Raw genomic sequence first — 14815 nt, 5'->3', positions numbered from 1 at the left:
TACCACTAAATCGTAGAAGATTATGATTTAATTTTGTTATTTTTGGGAATTAGGAAAAACCGGATTAAAGCTAATAATTAGTTGATGCCTTTTCTTCAAAAACCATGAAAGTACGTCCACCGCCGATTGTAGAATTTACCTTTTGAGAAATGATAGGAAGATTCTTAAAAGTGAAATAGTATAAATTATTATACTAAAAACATGAAGTATCGGAGAGATTATGGAGAGTCATGCTTTGAGAGTCTCCTTAACATTTCTCTTACCATTTTGAGCTGATGGTTACAATTACTGCACTTTTTTTTTTTTTTTTGTGAACAAAACGGCACTAATGTTTTGAATTCTCTTTACATGTTACATTATATTAAATGTAACAAGTATTAGATGGTTTGAATATATGGAGCCACAATTAAAATACCATTACAAATCAATTTAGGTAATCCTATGCTCATAACATTTTATTCTACGTAGCACCAAAGAATTTTCTTAATATTTTTTGGTTGTTTTTATTAGCACTCCACAAATTGCTGTTTACACCACATACTGAAAAAACCCCACACTTACTTTTTAAACTAAACATTATCTTAATACACCTCATTTACTTACCCAAATTACCCTCATACACCACTTGCTATCATACTAGGGCATATCCGAGGAGAAACCAATTTCGAAACGAGAAATGCAACTCTTAAATTGTGAATCTCAGGAGGCAATGCACTAAGAAGATGCTCTTCTCAAGGCCTCCTAAAAACCCTTTCTCTGAGAGAAGCAACTTTTGGGAAGAAAAATTGAGGCTTGTCTTTTTTGTATGCATGTATGCTCCATTAACATGGTCCAATACATAGTGCTTGCAACAACCCCAAATTTTCTGTCACCATTTTTGACAGCACCCCACATATTAAAACACCAAAATTTCCCAAAAATTAAATAGGTTTTTTTTAATCAACTTGAACAAAACCTGGATGAAATTGTTGGCACATTTTCAGAACTGGGTGATTAGAATAAACCAAAAACCAAAGTGGTGAGAGAAATAAGAATTACGGCACGTAAGTGATTTCATATTCGAGCATACAAGGCATTTGATATTTAGATTGTAAGTGAGGTGTATTCATCAATATATAGGGTGCCAATAAAACAACCCTATTTTTTTTTTACAGTTTGTTCATCTTATTGATGCACATTCTGAATATTGGTGTCCACAATATTAGAATTCAACGCATTCCTGCTAATTTGACTGTCGGTCAACACAGCTCGATTCGGAGTCCTAACGGATATTCAGGTCGGGATGTGTCATATTGCATTAGTTCCACGTAAAAAAATAGAATATATCACACACATTAAAAAAGTTGTATTTTATTTGCAAAAAATAATTTGAGTGATATTAATATACTAAGCATAACTGTCACAGCCCGTCCCGGAATTTTAATTCCGAGGACATGAAAAGACGAAAATGCCCTTAAACGGGACTAAGGGGCAAAAATTTAACAATTTGGATTGAGTTGGACACGTGGGATCCCCACATCCCTCAAAACCTTCCCCAATTCCCGTACCTTGTCTCTCTATCTCTCTTCCCTCACGACTCTCTCTCACTCTCAGTTCTCTCTCTTCCTCTCCGACGCTCAACCTCACCCAAAACCACCTAAAACATAAACAAACGTCCAAGATAAGACCACATTTGGACTCCTGGAACTTCCACGATCACGTAGACACCAATTTCAGGTAAGTTTTACTTCGGAAAACCTAGATTCTAAACTCCCCGTGAAAGTGCACTGTTCATGATCTTCGAATTGACTTTGTTTTAGGACAATCCAAGCTCACAGTGAGCTTAGTGAGGTTCCAAGGAAGCTCGGAGTGCTTCGTTGGAAGTTTTTGGACGTAAGAACACGGAGATCGACAAGTTCAAAGTTTGGCCGGAGCTTTCGAGGCGTTTTCCGGCGAATCCCCGGCGAGTTAGGAGTCGAGGTAGGTATCAATCTCTTCGTCTAGTCAAGTACTACAACTTTCCTTTTTGTTTCACTCAATTTCGTTGAGTATTGAAGAAGTTATACTCATTTGAAAAATACCCAGTTTCCGGCGACCTCCGAGGCTTTCGAGGCAGTTTCCGGCCAAACCACAGCGAACTAGGTGTTGTGCAAGGTACCATTCTCTTTTTCTCTTCAAGGGCTACAACTTTCGTTTTTGAATCACTTGATTTCGTTGAGAAATGACAAAGTTATGACAATTTGAAAAACTGCCCGGAAAACGGCCGCCGGAAAAACCAGTCAGGCGACCCAAGGAAGAAGAAGGTGCTACAGTTAAAAAAAAAAAATAAATAAAATTATTTTAAAAATATGTCGACGTCCGTGACGTCGAGTAGATCACCGTGGTATATTCATATACCCAATTTGAGCACCGTATGAGAAAGTTATTAAGGATTGTTGGTTAGGTGTTCAAATAACGTTTTATAGTTTTGGTGAAAATGTGAATTGACGATCCGACCGTTGGATCGTTACCAAACTTTGATACGTTGTAATACGTAATATTTGAGGATTATTGGAACTTACGGATTGGGAATCCGAGTTACGGATCTTCCGGAATTGGAATTGTAAGTTCATAAAATAAAATGTTAACCGTCACTTAGTTTTGGAAATTGACGGAGATCCGACCGTTGGATGGTAATGAAATTTTAGGAAGTTGTCCTAGAGGTATATTGTGGACCTCTGGAAGTTATGGATTTAAAATCTGAGTGGCAGATCTTCCGGATCGAACTACGTAGTGACGTATTTTATATAAGTTATATATTCTATCACTATGAATTCTGAGGTTGGAATTAATTATTGTTTTAGGCGCCGATCGTCATGACGCCTTGGCGTATTGTGCTAGGGAGTTGTAGGGCGAACTCCAGGTGAGTGGGCAGTTTTGTTTTCCGTATACATATATACTTGCCGTTTCCCAGAAATTGAAAATGCATGAAATTATGCTTTTAATGAAAATGTATAAAAGTATATGAGATATATTAGTTGAAATGCCATGCATAAAAGTATATGAAAAGTATATAGAAATGTGAATCGAATTGCCATGCATGAATTAATATATGATGCATATGTATGAATTGGTGCGGTGGACGCACAGGTAAGAATTGATTTATGATGCATATGTATGAATTGGTGCGGTGGACGCACAGGTAAGAATTGATTTATGATGCATATGTATGAAATGGTGCGGTGGACGCACATGTGAGTATTTATTTCTGTTATGATGATGTTGATGTATATTGAGCTCAAATCCTGCACCATAGTTTAGTGCTTATAGTATTCACCGCATCGCACGCTCGTCTTGGATCCAAGTAGATGCTAGTCGTACAGTCCACGTGGAGTGGGTACGACAGGCCAGTCGCGAGAGTGTTAGTGAGATTCCGACTGGTGGGTGACCTTAGATTATGTGCACAGATGATTTATGAGAAGCACTAGAGCGTAACTTATGTGCAGAAGGCCGTACAGGTCACGTGGAGTGACTCCGGCAGAGTGTGAGATTGATAGATTTTGAGCTCTAGGTTCAACCGTACAGGGCTATTAGAGGGCCTCCGGTTGATTACTTTCTTGCACCTGATATGATTATTGTTGATGCATCCATATTTAACTGTTGAATTAGACATGGCATGGCATGATTGATAAAGAAAAATGTTGAGATAGTAAAAATGAAGTTTTGAGAATATATATGTATATTTATATTTTACATTTCTGGGAAAGTATACAGGTTTTACGGAGAGGGGTTACAACGTTTTGAGAAATGTTTGGATTTGGAAAAGAATTGTTTTACTGACCCACTCAATTTTGGTTTTGCGCCCCTCCAGGTTCAAGAATCACAAAGGTGTGGTGACTACGAGGAATTCGACGGTGTTCTGACAGATTGGACAAAATTAGGACTCACCTTCGGGTGTATCAACTTATAAATTGTATCTTAAAGCTTCCGTACTGTGCAAATGGTTACGTCACTCTCACGTGACGGCCAGCATGCCCTCTTTCGGGATGGGGTCTGTCAGTTGGTATCAAAGCATGGTTGCAATCTTGGACATTTTGAGAAGTTCTAGTGAATTCTGTCAGAACTACACCGCCTCGTAGCAAACCACGTAGTTAGAGGAACTTAGTCTCCCTGATTTAGCGGTTTAGGGGGAAACTATTATTATGGTGATTCAGTATATTATCAAAATGGACATTTTAAGATGGGTAATGAGTTGAACTTGAATCACCTAAGAGAAATGATGAACCTGAGGGAGCGAAGTAACGGTTTAACCATTTGGAAAAGATGTTTTAGATTATGCAAGTCAAAGGAATCTTCCTTCTGACAGGGGGTCGAGACGACTACCTGGTTTTGGGTATGAATTTGCATCCTGGTGGAAACAGGAATGTTAATTGTTGTCACCAGAGGAATTAGCCGATTTAAAATTTTTTAAGGAAAAGTTTATCCCTCCGGCATTTATTGATGGTAGTAAACAAGAGTTTACAAATATGAGACAAGGAAGGTGATGATCGAGGGATATTATAGAAAGTTTTTAGACTTGCCTCGTTCCATCCAGATATTGTTGTTAATTTGGTGGAGGTGTTATGTTGTTTTAAGCTGGGTGGCAAAAAGGGAAGTGGTAATTTGGGTGACCACTATCCATTGTATTTCTTACCAAGAGTATACAAGATGTTGTTGAGCCTTGAGGACTCTGAGAATATGATCAGCTAGAGTAAAGAAGAATAAGAAAAGATTGGGAATTAAAAGAAGACGATAAAGTTAATGATTCGTCATATCAAGGATATAGAAAGATTCAGAGCTTCAAAAGAAGTGAAGCTAGAGTTAATTCTTCCAGCAGAGGTTTTAATGTCGCTGGTCAGAATAAAAGTGATGGATATACTGGTAATCCCAGATATTTGAGACAAGGTGTCTCGAGTAAAGGAAATATACTTTGTGCAGCAGGTACAAAATTAACACTTTGGGAAGTGTGAAATTAATGAATGTGTTTATGTGAACAGAGGGGACACAGAATTGTGAATCGTCCCTAGAATCAGTTGTACCCAACAGTTTTCCATGATATCATAGTGTCGATTCAGCAGAGTTATGGACTTAGTAGTTTGGTCGGATTGACCGTGAGTACAGAGAGATTTGATGAGTTATATGTTCAGCCGTACAGACCATGAGAAGTGGATTCGATTGACACATGAGAAATTGGTGAGTTATAGGCTCGGCCGTACCGACCACGCGGAGTGGATCCGGCCGACGTATTATTGAGATAAGAGTTGAATCAGCCGTATTGGTCATTCTAGTTGACTTCGGCTGATATATTTCTTATTATGTATGTTATTACCTAGAGAGTAGTAAATAAATGTAGTTGAGACGAGTGTATGTATTTTGCATTGAGTGACAAAATAGTAATGTTATATCTTTGAGAGTGGTTGCCTACTTATCGAGACAACGATGATTTATCAGTATTGCGGGCTGCAGACCGTAATATTAATAACTCATTCATGGATTCGTTAAGCAAGCAAACCGGTAGATTATTTTATGTTAGTATAATAAAATATATATTGTATCAGTTAATTCTGTTCCATTAGATTGGTTGGTTATAATTGTGATAAGACGGAATGTTACGGGAAACCAGTACTTTCCATCGATCTGGATGACCAGAGATTACTTTTGTAAGTATGCAAAATGGATTGAGTCAGGCCGTTATTAATGCTGTGAGAGCAAATAGATTGTTTTCGAAAGGCTGTCAAAAATACTTAGCTCATGTGGTACTAAAGGATGTTGCTCGGAGAAGTGTGAAAAATGAAAAAGGGGTTAGACTTTTTTTGATGTCTTTCTTGAAAGTATACCTGGATTGCCTTCAGGCAGAGATATGAGGTTCACTATTGAATTGTTGCCAGGTATAAATCTTATGATAGAGATTGGTTCATGATGAGTTAAGTGAATTGGAAATTCAGTTGAAAGAATTGGTTGATAAAAAATTTCATTCAACCTAGTACAACACTTTTGAGGAGCACCAGTTCGTTGGTGCGAAAGAAAATGGACTTAGAGATTGTTCATTGATTATAGACAATGGAATTGGTAACGATCGAGAACCGTTATCCATGATAGTGTACTGATGTTTAGTTGATAAGCTCAGAGATGTTTGTGTAATTTCAAAGATTGATTGAGGTCTGGTTATTACCAATTGAAGATTTTGAGCGACATTGATCATAAGATGGTTTTCTGGATTTGTTATGATCTTTTATGAGCTTTGGTGATGCTATAAGAAAACTCACGTTGTTTTAGGAGTTTATGGATGAAGTATTCCACGAATGTCGTGATAAATTGTTATCATTTGTCATTGACGATATTCTGGTACATTCTGAGCCAGAGCAGAGCATGTAAACATATTAAGTTGGTGAAGCAAAGATTGGAAGAATGTCGATTGTATGCAAAGTTTAGCAAATGCGAATGTTGGATGAATCAGGTGGTATTCTGAGATTTGTTATATACTCTTAAGGTATTCAAGTGAATCCTTAAAAGATAGCAGAAATTGAGAATTTGGAACAACCACGAGTCGTAATTGAGATTTGGAATTTCTTAGCTTACCAGGCTATCTTGGATGGTTGTGAAAGATTTTTTTAGTCATTGATTTGTCATTGATGAGACTGTTGAGAAAAGAGATTATGTATGAGTGGGAAGGAAATTGTGAGCAAAGGATTCAATAACTGAAGTATTTCCTCACTCATGCACGTATTTTGGTATTCCCAGAGAATAGTGGTAATCATAAATTTTTAGTGATGTTTCTTGAATGGTATTGGAGGCATGTTGATGCAAATGTTAGGGTGATTGCATACGTTTCACGATAAATGGAATCTCATAAGATGAATTACCCTACTGGTGATTTGGAAGTCACGATTACCATTCTTGCTGTGAAGTTATGGAGACATTATATTTTAGTGGGAATGCAAGATTTTTTTTTACGAATCCAAAAAGTCTTCAATATCCATTACTTGGAAGGATTTTGATATGAGGCAGCGAAAGTGAATTGTATTGCTTAATGAACATGATTGTACGATCAGGGTGATCGTAAAATTTGTTCTAGCTGAAGCACTTGGTGAGAAGACTACAGTAAGATTAATATCTGGCACGTTTGCCAAGAGTATCATTTTGTGGATTGAAAACCAACGGAAGAAAAATTAAGAATGGAAGATCGAGAAGAAGTTATACTTGTTAAGTAACAAGTTAGTACATTTACTCCAGTGTTGAGTAACAACCTTTCCCAGACAGTGCAACACTACTTATTTGTTTTATGGAAAAGAGAATTGGTTTACGGAACTGCTGAGTTTCTTAAGTATGTTGGTTGTGCAGTTTCCGAAGTAACGCCATAAGGATCATGAAATGTGTCATGTGAGTCGGTTTTTGATGACTTGTGAATGGAATGTTTCTGGGTAGAGAAAGATTCGATCGAGAAAGAGTTTTAGTAGACCCTGAGACTATGGATGAGTCTCCTTAAAGTATTCAGGTGATTAAGTTAACTTGAAGTAATCAGGAATGGCAAAAGAGATCAACAGATGGATATGCCACTAATCAAGTGTATAAGACAGATGGTTTTATATTTTCGAAGTTTTCACCTTGGAAAAGTGTGATTCGGTCTGGATAGGAAGGCAAGTTAAATCCTAGGTGAACCGAATTTTATGTGATCATCGAAGGGTTGGTGAAGTTGAATACAGATTTAAATGGCTTCCAGAGTTGTTGTAAGTACATGATGTGTTTCATGATTCGATATTTTGGAAAATTCACCACGAGCAGAAATGGCGAGAATTGGAAAGGAGACAAGATAAGATTTAGACACATCAGACCATTTTTGATCACTAAAGGAATCAATAAAGTTGCATACAAGTGGTGATGTCTTCAGAGTTGGCTAAGGTACTTAATGTATTTTGGGTTCGATACGTTGTCACTAGGTGGTAGATTCGTCACATGAGATTCTGGTGTAACTATTGAGAATTAAATTGGATTCGACTTGATAAGGAACCAAGGACGACTTTGGATTGGAAAAAGAAGGTCCTGAGAATTAAGACAGAGTAAGTAGTAAAAGCTTTGTGAAGGAAATCATTCAGTAGAAAAGTGTGGGAGAAAGAGAATCGGATGAGAAAGATTTACCCGAAGCTATTGTTGGAGTATGGTTGATTTAGTTGGTTGCTGGAATTTCGGGGACGAAATTCTATAAGGAGGGAAGATTGTCACAGCCCGTCCCGGAATTTTAATTTCGAGGACATGAAAAGACGAAAATGCCCTTAAACGGGACTAAGGGGCGAAAATTTAACAATTTGGATTGAGTTGGACACGTGGGATCCCCACATCCCTCAAAACCTTCCCCAATTCCCGTACCTTGTCTCTCTATCTCTCTTCCCTCACGACTCTCTCTCACTCTCAGTTCTCTCTCTTCCTCTCCGACGCTCAACCTCACCCAAAACCACCTAAAACATAAACAAACGTCCAAGATAAGACCACATTTGGACTCCTGGAACTTCCACGATCACGTAGACACCAATTTCAGGTAAGTTTTACTTCGGAAAACCTAGATTCTAAACTCCCCGTGAAAGTGCACTGTTCATGATCTTCGAATTGACTTTGTTTTAGGACAATCCAAGCTCACAGTGAGCTTAGTGAGGTTCCAAGGAAGCTCGGAGTGCTTCGTTGGAAGTTTTTGGACGTAAGAACACGGAGATCGACAAGTTCAAAGTTTGGCCGGAGCTTTCGAGGCGTTTTCCGGCGAATCCCCGGCGAGTTAGGAGTCGAGGTAGGTATCAATCTCTTCGTCTAGTCAAGTACTACAACTTTCCTTTTTGTTTCACTCAATTTCGTTGAGTATTGAAGAAGTTATACTCATTTGAAAAATACCCAGTTTCCGGCGACCTCCGAGGCTTTCGAGGCAGTTTCCGGCCAAACCACGGCGAACTAGGTGTTGTGCAAGGTACCATTCTCTTTGTCTCTTCAAGGGCTACAACTTTCGTTTTTGAATCACTTGATTTCGTTGAGAAATGACAAAGTTATGACAATTTGAAAAACTGCCCGGAAAACGGCCGCCGGAAAAACCAGTCAGGCGACCCAAGGAAGAAGAAGGTGCTACAGTTAAAAAAAATAAATAAATAAAATTATTTTAAAAATATGTCGACGTCCGTGACGTCGAGTAGATCACCGTGGTATATTCATATACCCAATTTGAGCACCGTATGAGAAAGTTATTAAGGATTGTTGGTTAGGTGTTCAAATAACGTTTTATAGTTTTGGTGAAAATGTGAATTGACGATCCGACCGTTGGATCGTTACCAAACTTTGATACGTTGTAATACGTAATATTTGAGGATTATTGGAACTTACGGATTGGGAATCCGAGTTACGGATCTTCCGGAATTGGAATTGTAAGTTCATAAAATAAAATGTTAACCGTCACTTAGTTTTGGAAATTGACGGAGATCCGACCGTTGGATGGTAATGAAATTTTAGGAAGTTGTCCTAGAGGTATATTGTGGACCTCTGGAAGTTATGGATTTAAAATCTGAGTGGCAGATCTTCCGGATCGAACTACGTAGTGACGTATTTTATATAAGTTATATATTCTATCACTATGAATTCTGAGGTTGGAATTAATTATTGTTTTAGGCGCCGATCGTCATGACGCCTTGGCGTATTGTGCTAGGGAGTTGTAGGGCGAACTCCAGGTGAGTGGGCAGTTTTGTTTTCCGTATACATATATACTTGCCGTTTCCCAGAAATTGAAAATGCATGAAATTATGCTTTTAATGAAAATGTATAAAAGTATATGAGATATATTAGTTGAAATGCCATGCATAAAAGTATATGAAAAGTATATAGAAATGTGAATCGAATTGCCATGCATGAATTAATATATGATGCATATGTATGAATTGGTGCGGTGGACGCACAGGTAAGAATTGATTTATGATGCATATGTATGAATTGGTGCGGTGGACGCACAGGTAAGAATTGATTTATGATGCATATGTATGAAATGGTGCGGTGGACGCACATGTGAGTATTTATTTCTGTTATGATGATGTTGATGTATATTGAGCTCAAATCCTGCACCATAGTTTAGTGCTTATAGTATTCACCGCATCGCACGCTCGTCTTGGATCCAAGTAGATGCTAGTCGTACAGTCCACGTGGAGTGGGTACGACAGGCCAGTCGCGAGAGTGTTAGTGAGATTCCGACTGGTGGGTGACCTTAGATTATGTGCACAGATGATTTATGAGAAGCACTAGAGCGTAACTTATGTGCAGAAGGCCGTACAGGTCACGTGGAGTGACTCCGGCAGAGTGTGAGATTGATAGATTTTGAGCTCTAGGTTCAACCGTACAGGGCTATTAGAGGGCCTCCGGTTGATTACTTTCTTGCACCTGATATGATTATTGTTGATGCATCCATATTTAACTGTTGAATTAGACATGGCATGGCATGATTGATAAAGAAAAATGTTGAGATAGTAAAAATGAAGTTTTGAGAATATATATGTATATTTATATTTTACATTTCTGGGAAAGTATACAGGTTTTACGGAGAGGGGTTACAACGTTTTGAGAAATGTTTGGATTTGGAAAAGAATTGTTTTACTGACCCACTCAATTTTGGTTTTGCGCCCCTCCAGGTTCAAGAATCACAAAGGTGTGGTGACTACGAGGAATTCGACGGTGTTCTGACAGATTGGACAAAATTAGGACTCACCTTCGGGTGTATCAACTTATAAATTGTATCTTAAAGCTTCCGTACTGTGCAAATGGTTACGTCACTCTCACGATGGGGTCTGTCAATAACACACATCACACAATGTATATTTTATTTACGAAAATAATTCTAGAATATAAATCAAAATCAAGGATATGATACAACCAAAATCAAGAATTAGTAGGATCATTAAGGAAGAAAAAGGATTATATTTTGGGTGTGTTGATTCTAAAAATTATAGAGCCTATATGGCATGCAGTCTAAGTAACTGCTGAGCTAACTATGTCATTTCGTTGATGCATGCATGCCAATTCACAATCGAACTTGGTTGGGCGAATGAGATGAAAATGTGGTAGTGTGCACTAGCGGAGTCACATTAAGGGCTACCATGGGCTATAGCCCAGGTAGCTTTCAAGAAAAAATAAATTTCTGCATGTAATTTTAATTGATTCTCCAATGTAGCCCACCATATATTTAATCACTAATCTTAGTTCTCTTAGTTTAATTATATAAAATTATAAAATACAGCTTACAAATCATCTATTTTTCTTACATCCTTCTTCTCATGACTTCTTGTACATATATGCTTCAAGTTTGGATTTGTTTGAATTTTAACATGTATTTTTTATAACAAAAAATTATTGGCTCACTTTATGAAATTTTTCTTAAGCTAGCTGATATTGTGAAAAATACAGTATCAAGTTTCTTTTGTTTATAAAGATTGAAATCTTTAAGCTAGCCCACCTTGTGAAAAGTTTTAGCTCCGCTATTGGTGGTGTGGTGATGAAATAGGCTACTTACTTCTTCCACCGAGCGACTTTGGTCGAGTAAGGAACACTCTCGACCTATGCATTCGGCTACAAAATTCAATCTTTTGCACGTGGTTCGGTTACTTCAACTATATTCGTGAAAATATAAGTTCATCAAATTGGTATTAGGATGTAGGGACAATGATATTCTAAAAGAAATGATTGCCTTTACAGTGAAAGTGGTTCGGCGGTCTGAATGATGAATTCTGAAATGTAGTTGTGAATAACCAATCATAAAACACCTAACTTTATTGGGAAGCTGATGAAGTGACCTTTTTCGGCAAAAGTAATTAAGAATCTTCGACGCCTGAATCTTGGGATAGATGATCAACCCAACTAGAAATAGTGTTGTTTAACCAAACTGAAAGTACTCCTAGACTGACTGATTCTACATCTTCAGTGGTGGTCAACCAAACTGAATATGTTGCCAGTTTGTTAACCCAGTGATGTTTAACCAAACAAATATGTGTTGGCAAAGGGATTAGTGAAGCAATTAGTTAGCATTTTGCTCATGACATGAGAAGATTTCATGTAGAGCAAGGGTTTCGCGTAAAGCGTTTGTTTGTGTGGGTTGAGAGATTGCAAAACAACTTATATTTATAGACAGTCTACTTTATCCAGTATCTAGTCGAATCATTAGCATCACCCCACTGGATTGAGACTTGCAGCCACCCTTCTGAGCTGGCTTCAATTAAGTCAAAAATGTGAATTTCAAGCCCAACAGAGCGATATCAATCAACTTAGCATAACACACATTACACAGGGTATATTTTATAACAAAAATGACTTATTTTAGAATACAAACAAAAACAAGCCTTAATAGGATCATCAAGGCAAAAAATTAGGATTATAATTCGAGTGATATTAATAGTAAGCATAACACACATTACAAAAGGTAATATTTTATTAACAAAGTAATTTCTTCCATAATACAAATCAACATCAAGGTTTAGTAAGTAGGATATTTAAGGAGAAAAAATTAGAGAGTTTTAATTGGATAATTAGAAATATCTTTGTCCCTTCCCATCTAAGATTTTGGAAACAAAAAATTAATATTATAATACTTGCGCGCCACTCATTCGCCCAGTATTTTGAATCGACTGCAACGGTCGAACCACCGTCTCTCATGAAAAAACGCCCCTAGTATCTTCCTCTATAAAAACTCATCTCCTTCCAAATCATTCTCCCAAACCAAATTCCATAAATCCCAGAAAAACCCTAATCCCAGTTTTGAAATCCCATTGCAAAGTTCTCATTTAGTATGCCCGTAACACGAGGCGTTACATCCATGTCATCATACAAGGAAAGTTTAGTTGGGCAAGTGCTGGACAACCAAGGTAATTAGTTTGTTAATGCATTCTAATCGTCTCCTTAATCTGTTCCAACTAACCAATCAAAGGGTTTCCTGGATCGTAAAACTCCTTGCAACCGAATCTGTCAATTCTGCAGGTCCGTTGTGAAGAGGAGCCGATTGAAGCGATAGAGACTGCAACTGGGGCGAAGAAGAATAGCTTGTGCTTCATTGAGGTGATAGCCCACAAGGACCAGAAAAGTGTTGCTTGAGTGGGGGTCTAGGGTGTCTGCTGCCAACAGCCGCTCGCCCAACCCTCAGTAAAGTCTTCCATCTCATTTCCCTTCATCAACGCTGGGTCATTCGATCTGGAGGAAAAAAAAAATTTGTATTTGTTCCTTCTTGTGAAGGGTTTCTTATGTTTTGTTTTTAATATTTTTCCATGAAAACTGATTTCTCAAGTACATTCCCCTTTGAACTACGAGTATCTACTCATATTTTAATTAGTTTATGATCTAGTTTGCGTATTACATATTAATGGAAAAACTTGCATTTCAAGTCTGACTTTCAACATGTCTTTTTAGGTGTTACACGTGAATCTGTTTTACTTGACACTGCATACTTTTTATTGGATGATGCGGTACAATAATATTATTGGGCCCGTCATGTGAATAGCATTCCTTACTACCATGTTATGGTGTGTATCTAATCAAAACTAACCGATCGAGAAAATAAGTATTCTTGACAAATCCGCTTGTTTGAGGAATAACGTTATTGATTGTAATTTGTAACTAAGCGTAATACTAGGTGGGCTAATTTTTTAAATCATGTTTACAAACTATGTGATGCACTAATAAAAAATAAACACGTTAATTAATACATAAATAATAATTTGATTATTAACTATATTTATAAGGGACACTTTGGACACGGTCCCTAACTATCAATATTCTTTGATTGAAATCTTGTTGGTTTTCAATTTTTGATCGAAGTCCCTGAAATTAATGTGATAATGTATTTCTATGTAGGTTACTATATTTTTTAAATTAAAAATTGAAATTTATAGTTGTTTGTATTAATGAGATTTTAAATAAAAAAACCCATAATTTGTGGATTAAAATTATTAAAATATAAATTATACTCTCCAATATATTGTGTGTGTGTGTGTGTGTGTGTGTGTGTATGTATGTATGTATATAAACATGGGTACATTCATTAAAATTAACAAAAAAAATTATTGTACCAAAATATGGGTACATTCGTCAAAACCACACAAAAAATAATAGATATTAGGCTTAATAATATTAGTAAATTTCTTTGATTAAATTTGACATGGATACATTCTCAAATCAAGAAAAAGAATGTACCCATATAAGTTTAAAAATGAATTAGAAAAAAATTGAATAGATTTTATATAAAAAAGGGTACATTTTACTACAACAAATTGATATATTTAAGAATGGGTATATTTTAAGATCAAAAATTTAAAAATTACATGAATGGGTACATATAAGATTAAAAAATTGGAAACCTTTTTATAAAAAAATTAAGGGGTACAAACTTATTCTAATATTTTTTTTTATTTTGGAAATGTTTTGAATTGAAAATTATTTAGGAGTTTAATAAAGGCGTGAGTATTAAAATCCTAAATCAATTTTTAATTTTTATTTTAAAAATTATATAACTGACATGTAAATTCATTATTGTATTAATACTAGAGACCTTGATCAAAATTTGAAAACTAATAATGTTTCAATAAAAAAACATTAGTAACTAAGGACCAGATACTAATTTTTCTTATTTATAATTTATAAAATGTAATGTGAATATCCAACATTGCCTAAACTATTAATTTAATAATAAATATGTTTTATTTTCCAACTGATATAATATATTGGAATGTCAATGTCATATAATTTTTGGTTAAATTAATTGTCAATTTTGTATTGATGGAGTGGTCATAATCCGTTGTGGTACCTTTTCACTGCGTTATAA

General features: G+C 36.4%; 3 long non-coding RNA genes across 3 annotated transcripts; all 3 read left to right on the top strand.

Moving 5' to 3' along the window:
- Positions 1-1527: 1527 nt before the first annotated feature.
- On the top strand, positions 1528-3953 carry LOC139195328 (uncharacterized). The gene is made up of 5 exons (XR_011580148.1): positions 1528-1716; positions 1800-1959; positions 2065-2133; positions 2823-2881; positions 3830-3953. It is a non-coding gene; the product is annotated as an uncharacterized lncRNA (long non-coding RNA).
- Positions 3954-4779: 826 nt separating this feature from the next.
- On the top strand, positions 4780-10871 carry LOC139195327 (uncharacterized). Its single transcript, XR_011580147.1, has 5 exons — positions 4780-8530; positions 8614-8773; positions 8879-8947; positions 9637-9695; positions 10644-10871. It is a non-coding gene; the product is annotated as an uncharacterized lncRNA (long non-coding RNA).
- Positions 10872-12609: 1738 nt separating this feature from the next.
- On the top strand, positions 12610-13378 carry LOC114824573 (uncharacterized). The gene is made up of 2 exons (XR_003772860.2): positions 12610-12866; positions 12979-13378. It is a non-coding gene; the product is annotated as an uncharacterized lncRNA (long non-coding RNA).
- The last annotated feature ends 1437 nt before the right edge of the window (positions 13379-14815 follow it).

This window comes from Malus domestica, chromosome 04, assembly GCF_042453785.1.
Source record: "Malus domestica chromosome 04, GDT2T_hap1".
Lineage (NCBI taxonomy): Eukaryota > Viridiplantae > Streptophyta > Magnoliopsida > Rosales > Rosaceae > Malus > Malus domestica.
The sequence above is the reverse complement of the archived record's forward strand: the minus strand, read 5'-3'. Positions and strand labels throughout refer to the sequence as shown.